The following is a 13,117-nucleotide window of genomic DNA, read 5'->3' on the forward strand; positions in this document are numbered from 1 at the left end:
GATCTCCCACTTGCAAAATCCAACCTACAAGTGCATGTGCCCAAAACATCAATTACACTTTGGTTTCCCATGTGAACTCTCCGAGTTCCTTGTGGAAGTTTTCGGAAATTTTCAAACAGGGACCTATCCCAGCTTATGTGGTCTGTCGCTACTGAATCTACAATCCAATATTGTGATGAATCCGACAACATGACAGTACTTAACACATTGACATTACTTAAAGTAAAACTTACCTCAGGAGAAAGACATGCCCTAGCATAGTGTCCCATCTGATGACAACGGAAGCATTCAACACTAGTAATGTATATCGACTTCCTAGGTTTCTTTTGCTGTGGGTCAGGCTTGGCCTTTTCCTTGCCTTTCCCTTTTCCATTTTTCTTGTTTCAAGGAGCCTTCCTTTTTTGGAGTTGACAACATTTGCTTCAGTTTGAACAATAGGATTTTCATTGAGAAGCCTTTGTTCCTCAAGCTCACATTTCCTTTGCACCTGTGCAAAGTTTGTGATACTGTCGTCATGCGTCAAGATAAGACGAAATTGTTCCCAAGTTTTAGGTAAAGACCTAATGACAGCTTGAACTTGCTGTTCATTTGACAGGACCTGTCCTGCTTGGGCTAACTTAGCAACCATGTTCCTCATCACCGTGCAATGTTGTGTCATAGAGGTATGAGGCAGCTTGATAAATTTGTCAAAGCTCATTCGTAGCTTCCTCAGCTGTGCAATAGTTGTACCCCCAAGGTCCGCCTTTACTACTTCCCATAGCTCTTTAACCGATCCAAGGCCATCATACCGCATCATGAAGTCATTCCTCATGGTGCCAAGTATGGCAATTCGGGCAACATTGTCTTTGCTTGTATACTCATTGTACTTCCTAAGTGCAGCAGTATAAGCAGTTTGTGTTAATCCTTCAGCGGTAGGTTCTGCTTCTGTCTCAGTTATTATGTCAATGACCTTCCTATCTACCAGAATTAGCCTAACTTTCCAAGACCAAAGTTCGTAATTCTTATCGTTTAACAAGTCCTTTTTAGGTAGCATGGTAAACGGGGATTTTCCATCGGGTGCCATTCTATCAAGTTTGAATTCCAAAAAAAAAAAGATACTGCGAAGAAGAATCATCTCTTAAAATAAATCTAAGTAATCCACATTTTTACATATGAGATGATCATGATAATCTACTAGCATGATTCTATCCATTAAATAAAATCAATGCATTTGACTATCAATAACATAGAATATGCAAAAAATCTACTACTTAAATTTCCATTTAATAAAATTGTTTCAACAAAAAGGAGTTTTCTATCTTTCAAAAACAATGTGGAACTAAAAAGAGCCAATCAACCATGAACGTAGAAACGTCCTGGGTGCCTAGTGGTCACTATCAGCTATTTCAAAAATACTAGCCACTTCCTCTTTTTCCCTGTGAGGTGGGAAAATAAACTCTGATGACACATCATATGGATTTGGTTCTTTAGTATCGTCCCATAACCGATGTAGGAGAGATTTAAGTGGTCGAGCCTCATTCCTATCTGAATAGGACTGGGGCTCTTTGGTGTATATTCTGGTGATGGTGGCTCTGTCTTTATCCTATCAGATTTCAAGACAGTACGCTTCAAAGCTCTCCTATATTGCTTTGCAGTCATGCGTTTCTTGGAAGCCCGTCTCCCAAGATTTGGTTCAGTTTTCCTACAAGTCTCGGGTCTATGTGACTTAGGCATTGTGCCTTGGTTTTCATATGACCGTTGATAGAAAACAGACAATTTTATTTACATGCAATAGTAAAAATCCAGATTTAAATAATTACTGCATGGTAAAAATAAACATCCTAATGTCAATTTTTTTAATCGTGAAAAAATACATGTGAAAAATCCTAAAATTTCTAGAGAAATAATCTCAGAAAATAAATTTCCATGTAAAAATTACTAAGGAAAAAAATTACCTAGAAAAAAAAATTCCACTAAAATAAAAAATAGCCAAATTATTTCCCATAAATAATTTATTTTGCAAAAAAAAATTTAAGCAATTTCTAATTAATTTTAAACAACCTGATTATTTAAAAATTAATTAAAAGATTTTGAAAAAAAATGCAGTTTTTCAAAAAAAATTAGTAGATCACAAGATCAAAACTACAAACAAAAGCATGCAAACCATGGAAAACCTGGCTAGATGCCAATTTAATGGATTCTTTTATGACATTACACTTAGCACAAACTAAAGTTTTTATGTCTAAAATGGTTGGTTGCCAATTGTGGCATGCTAGACTAATACATATTGGACACAGTAGGATAGACCGCTTAGCAAAGGGAGAGTTGTTAGGTAACTTAACCTCTGTTAAAATGGAAACCTGTGAAAGTTATCTTGTTGGATAGTCCACCAAGAAACCTTTTGGGAAAGCCCAAAGGGCAACTTATCCTTTACAACTTATTCACTAAGACATCTGTGGACCAATGAATGTAACAGCAAGGCATGGGGCTTTGTATTTCATTACCTTCACAGATGACCATACACGCTATGGGACCGTGTACTTGATGTCTCTCAAATCAGACGCCTTGGACTATTTTTAAAAGTACAAGAACTTTGTTCAGAATCAACTTGATAGGATAATAAAGGCCTTAAGAACAGACCGCGAATGTGAGCATCTTTCTGATGAGTTTAAGGAACTCTGTGAAAATAAGGGTATAGCTAGACAGCTAACTATTCCTTATACCCCTTAGCAGAATGGTGTCTCTGAGAGAAGGAATAGAACCCTGCTGAACATGGTTAGGTCTATGATGGCTCAAGCTAACTTGCCCACCTCATTTTGGGGTGATGCATTGTTAATGGTTGGGCACATACTTAACTTAGTTCCTTCAAAATCTGTTGACAAAACACCCTATGAACTATGGACTGGTAGACAACCCGTTTTGAACTACCTTAGACCATGGGGGTGTGCAGCCTTTGTCACTTCTCAAAATCGAGAATTTGGGAAGTTGAGTGCTCCTGGAAAGAAGTGTGTCTTTATAAGATATAATGAGACTTCTAAGGGGTATATCTTCCTATGGGAGGATACTCAAGGGCATATCACAGAAATAGAAGCTTGTAACGTCAGATTCTTAGAGGATTAATACCCAATGAGGGGTGAGGTTGATAAGGATCTACAACTTTATGAAGTTGACAACCTTATAACTGTTATTGAACAAGTCAAAGATGAAACTTTCATCAACCCTGATTCCAGTGACAATAGCATTGGTCAACTGATTGGTCAATTCCAACCTCGTAAGAGTGTTAGAGGTCATAGCCCCAAACGTCGGTTTTAGATTGAAAGGGAGATTAATATGAACAATGCACTTACAGAAATATCTGATGAACCTAAAATGTTCAAGGAGGCTATTTCTGGGTCCAATACAAGTAAGTGGATGGAAGCTATGAAGGAAGAATTGGAGTCGATGAAGAAAAACAAAGTATGGGACTTAGTTGATCTACCTCCAAACAAAAGATCTATTGGGAATAGGTGGGTTCTCAAGATCAAGAAAAATGTGAAAGGGAACATAAACAAATTCAAAGCTAGGCTTGTTGCAAAAGGTTACACCCAAAAAAGGAATAGACTATGAGGACACCTTCTCACCAGTAGTGAGATTTACCTCCATACGTCTCCTCTTGTCAATGGTTGCCCACTTAGAATTAGAGCTTTACCAGATGGATGTCAAAACTACTTTTCTCAATGGAGAATTGCAAGAGGAAATCAAGATGGATCAACCCACTGGTTTTTCAATCAAGGGTCAGGAACACAAAGTGTGTAAACTGAACAGATCCATATATGGTTTAAAACAGGCCTCTAGACAGTGGAATTTGAGATTCCATGAAGTTATGCTTCAAGACAAATTCAAAATGGTAAATGAGGACCATTGCGTATATGTCAAGACATCTAAAAATGGTTTTGTGATTCTATCTCTATATGTGGATGACATTTTGTTAGCAGGTAACAACAAGACATTGATAAATTCCACTAAGGAGTGGTTGTCATTAAACTTCGAAATGAAGGACATGGGTGAAGCTAGTTATGTCTTAGGAGTTAAAATAACTCCAAATCGGCCCAAACGCTTGTTGTCTTTGTCTCAGGAGACATACATCAAGAAGGTTTTGAAAATATTCAACATGACTAATTGCAAGCAAATGGATCTCCCAGTAAGTCTAGGAGAGTCTTTGAGTTTTGAAATGTCTCCCAAGTATCCTACTGAAACTCAGGCTATGAAAAATGTACCATACTTAAGCGTAGTCGAAAACCTTATGTATGCAATGTTGTGTACAAGGCCAGACATCTGCTATGCAGTTAGGTTAGTATCAAGGTTCCAAACAAATCCTGGGGTCGCACATTGGATGGCTGTTAAGAAGATAATGAGGTATCTCAAAGGCATCATGGATTACTCGCTTGTTTACCAAGAGAAAGATCTTATGCTGATTGGGTACTCCGATGCCAACTGGGCTGGAGACCTTGATAAGAGGAAGTCAACTTCAAGATATACCTACATAATGAATGGAGGTGCTATATCATGGAGCAGAAAAAGCAAACTTTCATAGCACTTTCAACTATGGAAGCTGAGTATATTGCATGTTGCTCTGCCACACAGGAGGATGTGTGGCTCAGACGATTCATCAAACACTTGTCAGTGTTCTCAAGAGCTGCTAAACCAGTTCACATCTGGACGGACAGCATGGCTGCTCTTGCATATGCTAAAGATCCAAAGTACCATGGAAGAACTAAGTATATATGGTTAAAGTACCACTATGTACGACAAATGATACTGAAGAAGAAAGTGGTTCTACTAACATATATCCACTAATCAGATGGTTGCAGATCCATTGACCAAACCTATTCCAAAGGAACTCTTCCTTGCACATGTAAAAATTGATTGGGTTAAAGAGCATGTGATTATGCTAAGAACACTTTGATGGTTTAATGAATAAACATATATTCTTTCCAGATCGATTGCATTCTCATTATACTATTTATCATCTCATATGTATGTCAGTAGGGTTGACTGGTTCACTCACATGAACAGTCACTTCCATTTTAAACACGTGGGAGTTTAGCTTGACAAGTTATTAAACCTTATGGGAAGGGTGGACCTAGTTCTGAGTCATGCCCCTTCTTATAATTGGATAAAGAAACAACCTTCATAGGGAAGATTCTGTCTAAACCTACAAACGGTTGTTGCCAAGTGGGAGCAAAGTATCCTTGGAATTGTCATTAGGGATGACAACACTTGCATGGTATAAGTGGATATACAGATATCTATTATTGAGTAAACAAATTAGATACTCTTGCCATGACATGTTTTCACACAAGATGTGTATAGTTGACCACCTGAGAGCAAGAAAATAAATATCCCTAAAAATTCTTGCTATGTGAGCTCAATTGATAGGTTTTTTGTTTAAGACAAATCGGATGGTACCCTCCTTGAAGTTTTGACCTTGTCAAGAAAATAAGAGGACTACTCGTAACTTTGGTTTGCTCCCCACAAGCTCTTACTAAAAGGCTGACTGGATGCATACTAGGAAGTTGGTAGAACTCTGACGACAATGACTTGCGTGCAAAGGGTAAAAGAATTGAAGATTTATCACACAATCACTGGGATTCTACCTAGCCAGGACAATTGATGATAATTGTAAACCATGTGATACATTTTTAACTTTATGGTGTGGACTCATATGGATGAGTGCTATTTGTCAAAGTGATGAAACAAACAGATCTTGGGGTATACACACACTTTCTGGATATTAGGTTTTTGGATTCGTCTTCTTTAAGATCACTTTCATGGTAGATCACTGTGTCATGCTTTTCATTGCGACTTGCTAGTTCACATATATCATGATACGTGTGCTAGGGTCACACGAACAATTTGCCGTGTGAGACACACGAATGGCTGAGCATTCTACTTAAACGCTTCTCTTAGAAACCTTATTTGCCGTTGTGGGCGAGTGAGAGATGCTGGAAATAAGGCTGGGTCAGACCTGATATGGATAAACGCCCACCAAGATAAGGATAAACCATCGGGATAAGGATAACCACTAGGTATTGGGATGAGTATAGGACTCTATCCTTAGTGGATTTTGGATAAGTATGAGACTCTATCCTAGCCGAATTTGAGGAGGTGGGAGAGTTCTATAAATAGAACCACCCCCCCCCCCCCCCTCACATATTGATCATTCCAAAAACGAGCAAATCTCTCTCTCCCTTTAATGGTGGCCTCCAACGTTTTCTAAAGAAGAAGCTAGGTTTTCGTGGAGATTCCATAGGTGGTAACCTCCATTGCTAGCCATTGTCAGTTCTTGGTTCTTGGTTCGTGAACAAAGGTTGCTTCCCGTTTGTGGTTGGAACTTGACTCTAGCTAAGTTGAGAAGAAAAAGATCTTGAGTGTGCCAAGAACATCAGCTTCTCCGGTAGATCAAAACTTGGAACTTCGAATTGAAAGCTGTGACCAAGGTACGATCTTTTGTTTCCGCTGTGCTATTTTATGTATGTGATATAGCATAATTGTACATATCGTAAGAATCATGCATGAGATATCGGTAAAAACCCTACCTTAGATATGATCTTGGAACTGAATTTATTGATCTAAGTTTTTGAAATGATGTTCACTAGTACCCAAGTTAAAATGGTTGTAATATAAGCTACTGATCCACGGTTAAACTACTGTATAACGATATTGTAACTTTTTGTTTTGTTTGGTCTATGTCAGGTTATTAATCGAGTTGGTGATCTTGTGGGGATGAAGTATCTCCCTACTGAACCCAAGAAGCAGCATAGGGTGAAACTGGAGTAACATAAGATGTATACATATGTTTTGCGCTCTTCCACCTGTTATTATGACTTGATGCAAGTATGCAATCACCTTTCGTTGGTCGTGCCCTTCCAAAGCAATTGCATGCATGTGTTGTTTTGTACTTTGTACATCCCGACGAGTATTAGGAAACCTTCATTCTTGGCTGGATATGTTTATTATACTTGATCGCTCTAATAATTCTTAATTATATGTACAGATCATTAGTTTGTGGATTACATACATGTATGCTTTTAAGCTTTTACTAAACGAGATTTAGGCTTCTGATCCCATGTTTAACATAACTTTCCTTGCTTACATACTAGTATTCAAGTTAACAAACAGTGGTAAGGCAAACATGATCTTAAAATGTCTTGTTGTAGCACATTTCCCATTTTGGCCATAGTAAAATAATATTTTCATCTCAGCAGTAGACACTTATTTCAGTGGGAGAACCTGGTAGTTATCGATAATTTGCATCTCTCATTTAATAGTGAAGCATCTTTTTTATCTTGCGATATATTTTTTCTTCTTTCTTGGGTTAATGTAATCCAGTAGGCGACGAAAAAGATTTACAACTTATCCTGATCTTACTATTGAAGTTGTCTACTGCCCTGCTGGTCAAGCCACCTGGTTGGCCGCAAATTGAAGGCCCTGGGATCGGCTCCACCTTGACCTGGTCAAGACCGGTTTGAGCTTTTAGTGGTTTAGCCCTGCATGTTTATTTATTTTTTCTTTATATGTACAAAGCTATCTAAGCAATGCAAGGCTGAACCATTCAACTGACCTTAGCGGTGGTGGTACATTTGGACTAGAGGAGGATTAAAGAGGTTGCGGAATAGATAATTAATGCCCAAAACAAGAATTCGTCTTACATTGGTGAATGGGTTCTCAAGCCTCTAACTCAGAGGTGCAACTATATGAACAAGACTGAAAGCAACCAGGATGGTTTGTTGTTCCGATACCAGCAATACCAGGACACGACTGCTGAGGAAGAAGAGGCCTATGTATGAGGGCGTATATAATTCAAGCATCGCGATTGCAATTTATTGATTGATTACTCTTTTGACTGTGTGGAAGGCAATGAAAGAAATTTATGAGTAATAGTATCTCAACTCTATATCTACTTGTGGCTTACCTCCACACAAGTTAGTTCATAGACACATAGATACCAAGATTGGTTTGTGGAATGGATGTAGATCACTATATCTGATATTCGAAAGGAATGTAAGAGTACCTCAACCTCTTTGGTACTCCTCATCTTACCTCTGAACATGGCTGAAGCAGTAAGGTAACTGTCTTACCAAGGGGGGAAAGACTCGCATGCCAAGGATTGGCAGTACACCTCATACTCTTTGAATCTCATATCTGTTAGGTGAGCTCCAGAATAGTAGTGAGGGCATGATACTTTTGGGCACTGGCCTGTGAACTTCAACGTTGCAAACTCGACCACAAAGAAGAGGAGACTGGGACATGGGATCAAGTTCACCTGCAAGCTTGAGCATATCAGAATTGAGTTGTCCAGGAAAGTGAAGACAACATGAGAATCCAACTTTTTTTTTGGTAACTGCATTTATTTATGTATCAAACATTACGAAATGTACATACAGTAATAAGATCGTTAAATAATAACCTAGTTACACATAAAGGTGGTTGTTGAAACCACATAGACATAACATCTAAAGATATACTAAGAAGATCTTCAGGAAGATTTAGTCGATGAATTGTTGGATGAAGCCACCATTCTAGATTAGCAGCCTAGTCAGAAGCTATCTTTGCAAAAGCGTCAGTCACAAAATTGCCATCTTTGATATAGAAAATAAGAGTAGCAATCTCCCAAGGCACAGAGTGATAATCATTTCTTATGCAGTCGAAAAGATATTGTGAATCAGTTTCAAAAATAACATACGTCAACTCTAGCTTGTGAGCAATTTGAAGGCTCGTTCGAAGTGCTAAAGATTCAGTATGAAGAGAAGAACCACGTCTGATTGGTGATGCAAAACCCAACATAAATCCACCATAAGCATTTCGAAGTAATCCACCAGCACCAGCAGGACCTGGATTGCCAAGAGATGATCCGTCAACATTAAACTTATTAGAATATGTCAGTATTAGATTATGTCCAATATGAAAAGTCCCATGTTTCTATAAGTGTGGACATCGATATCTAATAGAATCTATTATCATGTTTTAGTTTAGTATAAGTATGTAACTTTGGGTAGAGAACGCTATATCAAATATATACAAGAACTTTTTAACCCTAATCAATCTCTAGTCTTCTCCATTGTTCTTCTTCTTGGTTTCTCTAATATATCAATGTCACAACTCTCCTAGCATCACCACTAACATAAAATTCAATATGGTATCAGAGTGAGATTCAGTGGTATGCTAGGAGAGGAATCCCTCACCAAGAAAAAAAAATCAAGTTTATTTAAGTTTTTCAGTATAGTATTCAAGTCAAGTTTCAAGAAGAAGAAGGATTTCTCACAAAAAGAAGTTCTTATATCTCAATTCAAGTTTCAATCTTTCTCTGGAAGGATTTACTATTCACCAACACTATTCACGGTATTGTTCACCGGCACCATTCACCAACACTATTCACAGGCACCATTCATCGACACTGTTCACGGTACTGTTCATCTACATGTTTAAGTATTCTAAGTTTCGAAATCACTCATCTCATTTTTGCATATGGTTTGAAGTAACTTTTTAAGATTCCGCTGGTGTTTAAAGTTTGTTTAAATAAAGCTATGAAAGAGATCTGAAGTTTCTCAATATTAGTTTCTTAATATTGTTTTGCTTCCGCAGTCTCCTTCTTCCATAATCTCTCTATCTTAGTATTGTAAGAGGGGCACAACCTCTCTGTATCTCGCAGTCTCTGAAGTTAGTATTGGACAAGGCGCAAAATTTCGGTCTAAGTCCTATACATTCTGGCCTATCTTAGAAAAAGAAATAAGTTTTCTATATATTGATTCGTTTTTTTTTCTAGTGAAGAGGGCGCGCACGCGCTCAAGTATAGCTAGGCCCAAAGGGCGCACGCGCCCATGCCATGAAAGGAAAAAAAAAAAATCGCGAAACAACAGTACTGAGGGCGCGCGCGCGCTTGAAATTGGCATTGCCAAGAGCGCGCTCGCGCCCATGCCTCCACACATCAGTTTTCAAGATTTTTGAAGTATCAAGCCTTTGGAAGGTAGTTTGCACTGTCATCCAGGATTGGAGGGGTAGTATTGTTTGTATGCCGTTATGGATGTTTGGGTATTGTTTGTATGTCGTTATGGATGTTTGGGTTTCTAGCTTTTGCGCAGTTGGTATTGATGCCTTCTTCTATCTCAGTTTCTAGAACATGATCAAGTTGTTTGTTTGAAATATTATAGGGGCACATGACCTCTATCTCATGAGGAATTATTCTTTCCATCTTCCACTGTTCCAGAAGTTCGCAGTCATAAAAAAGAGCGACCCACCCTCCACCCTCTATAATGAGTATTGTTTGATGCATGTTCTGTTAGAATTTTTTTTGTGTATTGGAGTATGAAATATTGTTTTTTTTTAAGTGGGTATTGGTTGGTTGTATAAGTTAGTATTTGGTTTTCTCTGTTTCAAGTTCAAGTCGGAATAGACAAGTCTTTGTATGTTCCTACTCAGCCTTGTATATTCCAACTTTAGAGGGGGAATAGAGAGATATGAAGACATTCAGTAGTACATGAGGGAAGGAGAATATGGAGACGTATGAGAAAGAGTACTCATGTCTCTATATTCTGGCATGCCTTGATGAACTCTTCATGATAAGGCATATCCACTATTCAGTCTTCAGTATTCAGGTAGCAGTCAAGCCTAAACTGTAGTCTTTAGTATTCAGGTAGCAGTCAACCCTAAACTACAAGTATGTTTAAGGTAGCAGTCACACCTAAACTGTAAGTATGTTTAGTGTTGATCAAGCCTAAACTGCGCAGTCTTGAGTATTTTTGGGAGCGATCAAGCCCTAAAACTGGAAGTATGTTTCGTGTGTAGTGATCAAACCTAAACTGCACTCATCAAGATTCAGGTAGCACTCAAGTTATAACTGCACCAGTACTTAGTATTCAGTATTCAGGAGTACCCATAATAGTATTTTGTTAACATTAACAATGATATTGATAGTAGCAGCCAAGAAGCGCAGATCAAGTCAGTGTTATTGTTTTCAAAATACTATTATGACAGCCATAACAGCGAATGGAGTTAGTGGTAGCCAAGCAACGCGCCACTAAACCGGTGTTATGATTTTAGTTTGTAACTATGGTACACCTTCAGTATTCAGGTTAGGTCATTGCCTACACTGACAGTTTCACCTCCAGAACGTCTCAACAGTTGTTCGAGTTCTTCAACTAAAGACAGTTCTATGTGAAAGGGGGAGCAATATTCTTATATTTTGTTTTCTGTAATCCAACCTGTAATTTGCATAGTTTGCGTAATTACAGCTTGAGGGGGAGTATTAGAATATGTCTAATATGGAAAGTCCCATGTTTCTATAAGTGTGGACATCCATATCTAGTAGTTTTTATTATCATGTTTTAGTTTAGTATAAGTATGTAACTCTGGGTAGAGAACACTATCTCAAATACAAGAACTCTCTAACCCTAATCAATCTCTAGTCTTCTCCATTCTTCTTCTTCTTGGTTTCTTTAATATATCAATGTCACAACTCTCCTAGCATCACCATTAACATAGAATTCAACAAAACTTAAGAAAATTCAATAGTGGTGAATGCCAAAAGACCAGGATATAAGTTGGAATAGTGAGACCAGTGAGATCACGTGGTCGTTGATATAACTGCAATAGTTATTGTGTCTGACTCTAAATTTGTCGAATCAAATTAATTGAATTTGGGCATAAGTGGTCTTAAACCTATACTTATTTCTTTCCAACCATATAATCCACAAAGTGATCAGAAACAAAACAAAATAGTGGATGTGATCATTGGTGAGAGCCAATGTGGAAAGCATATCTGATAGCAAAGTGAGAAAATCATATTTTCGGGTTTCATTGATATTTGATAGCTTACGTAAGATTTAACCCGAACCAGATAGCACGAGCGAAAGGAAAACTTTCAAATAAGTGTAAATGAGTTTCACTTGCACCTGCACATAGATAACATATTGGATCCACCCTAAAAGACTAGGCTGCAAGAACATCTGCCGTGGGAAGTACTCCTTGAGCTCCTTCCCATAGGAAAAAAAGGATTTTATAAGGAACAAGCAATTTCCAAATCTTCTTATATAGAAAGGGATGCACTACCATAGATGGTCGCACATATTTCATTATGACAGAATAAGCACTTTTCACAGTGTCAAGACCATGTTTCTCAGGAGCCCAAAAGATAAAATCTGGTTGAGGTTGAAAGCTTAAAGGGATAAATAAGATTCTCTCAGTATACTGAGATGGCCAATAAGTAGTAACGAGGAGCTGATTCCAATTTCTATTCACCAGGTCAATAAAATTTGATACTCCATCCAAATGACAACCAGCTGATTGGGGCAATAGTGGTAGGGATAATGGTGTGTCAAGGACCCAAGAGTCAAGCCATGCATGTATTGGAAGACCATCGTCAATATGCCACTGTAAGCCAAAAGCAAGAAGGTGTCGTAACATATGAACTGATTTCCAAGCCTTAGATGCAGTCCTTTGGGGATAAAACTAACGGTCCACATAAGTATGCCCTTAAATAAATTGGACAACATGTATCAATTGAAACCAAATCAAAATACGTTTTATTTTTTTATTAAAAAAAAGTACATTTTATTTTTTGAAGCCAAACCCAAAATTCGTTGTATTTTTTGTTCGTTATCTCTTTCCAGAAACAGCAAAGATTTGGAGATTGCAGCTTAACAAGGGCAGGCCGCTTAACAAGTGAAACAGTGACTTAGAAGTGAGTGTGGCCAGCTTACAACTGTGGCTGGGACACTTGTGCCGCGTCAATATAATCCAATATTGATAGAAAACAAGTCGAGAAGAAACTCCAAAGAGTTAACTAGTCAACAATAGTGCTCTCTTAAGAAGGCAATTAAATGTCGACAGATTAAACATTACAAAATTTCACAAATTTTGGTTTACCTTCAGTATTATTGATGGCCTTAGACCCTAGGAATCTAGCCCATTCATGGAGATGATACCCCATATATTGCCAAACTCCCATGTGCCGAAAAATATATAATTCAGAAAGCTCGATCAGTTTAAATGGTTAATCAAAGGATTTTATCCAATTTGCAAAGAAGACGCCATGGATGAAAATAGAACTTTATTAGTTATGTAATTATGACACAAAAGCATTGTCACCAGGTACGTTGTT

The 13,117-nt window shown here is 37.9% G+C and overlaps 1 pseudogene; it reads left to right on the top strand.

Annotated features, from left to right (window-relative positions):
• The first annotated feature begins 4,129 nt into the window (after nt 1-4,129).
• LOC147509806 (secreted RxLR effector protein 161 pseudogene) lies at nt 4,130-4,552 on the top strand (annotated as a pseudogene).
• The last annotated feature ends 8,565 nt before the right edge of the window (nt 4,553-13,117 follow it).

This window comes from Coptis chinensis, chromosome 3 (assembly GCF_015680905.1).
Source record: "Coptis chinensis isolate HL-2020 chromosome 3, ASM1568090v1, whole genome shotgun sequence".
Classification (NCBI taxonomy): domain Eukaryota; kingdom Viridiplantae; phylum Streptophyta; class Magnoliopsida; order Ranunculales; family Ranunculaceae; genus Coptis; species Coptis chinensis.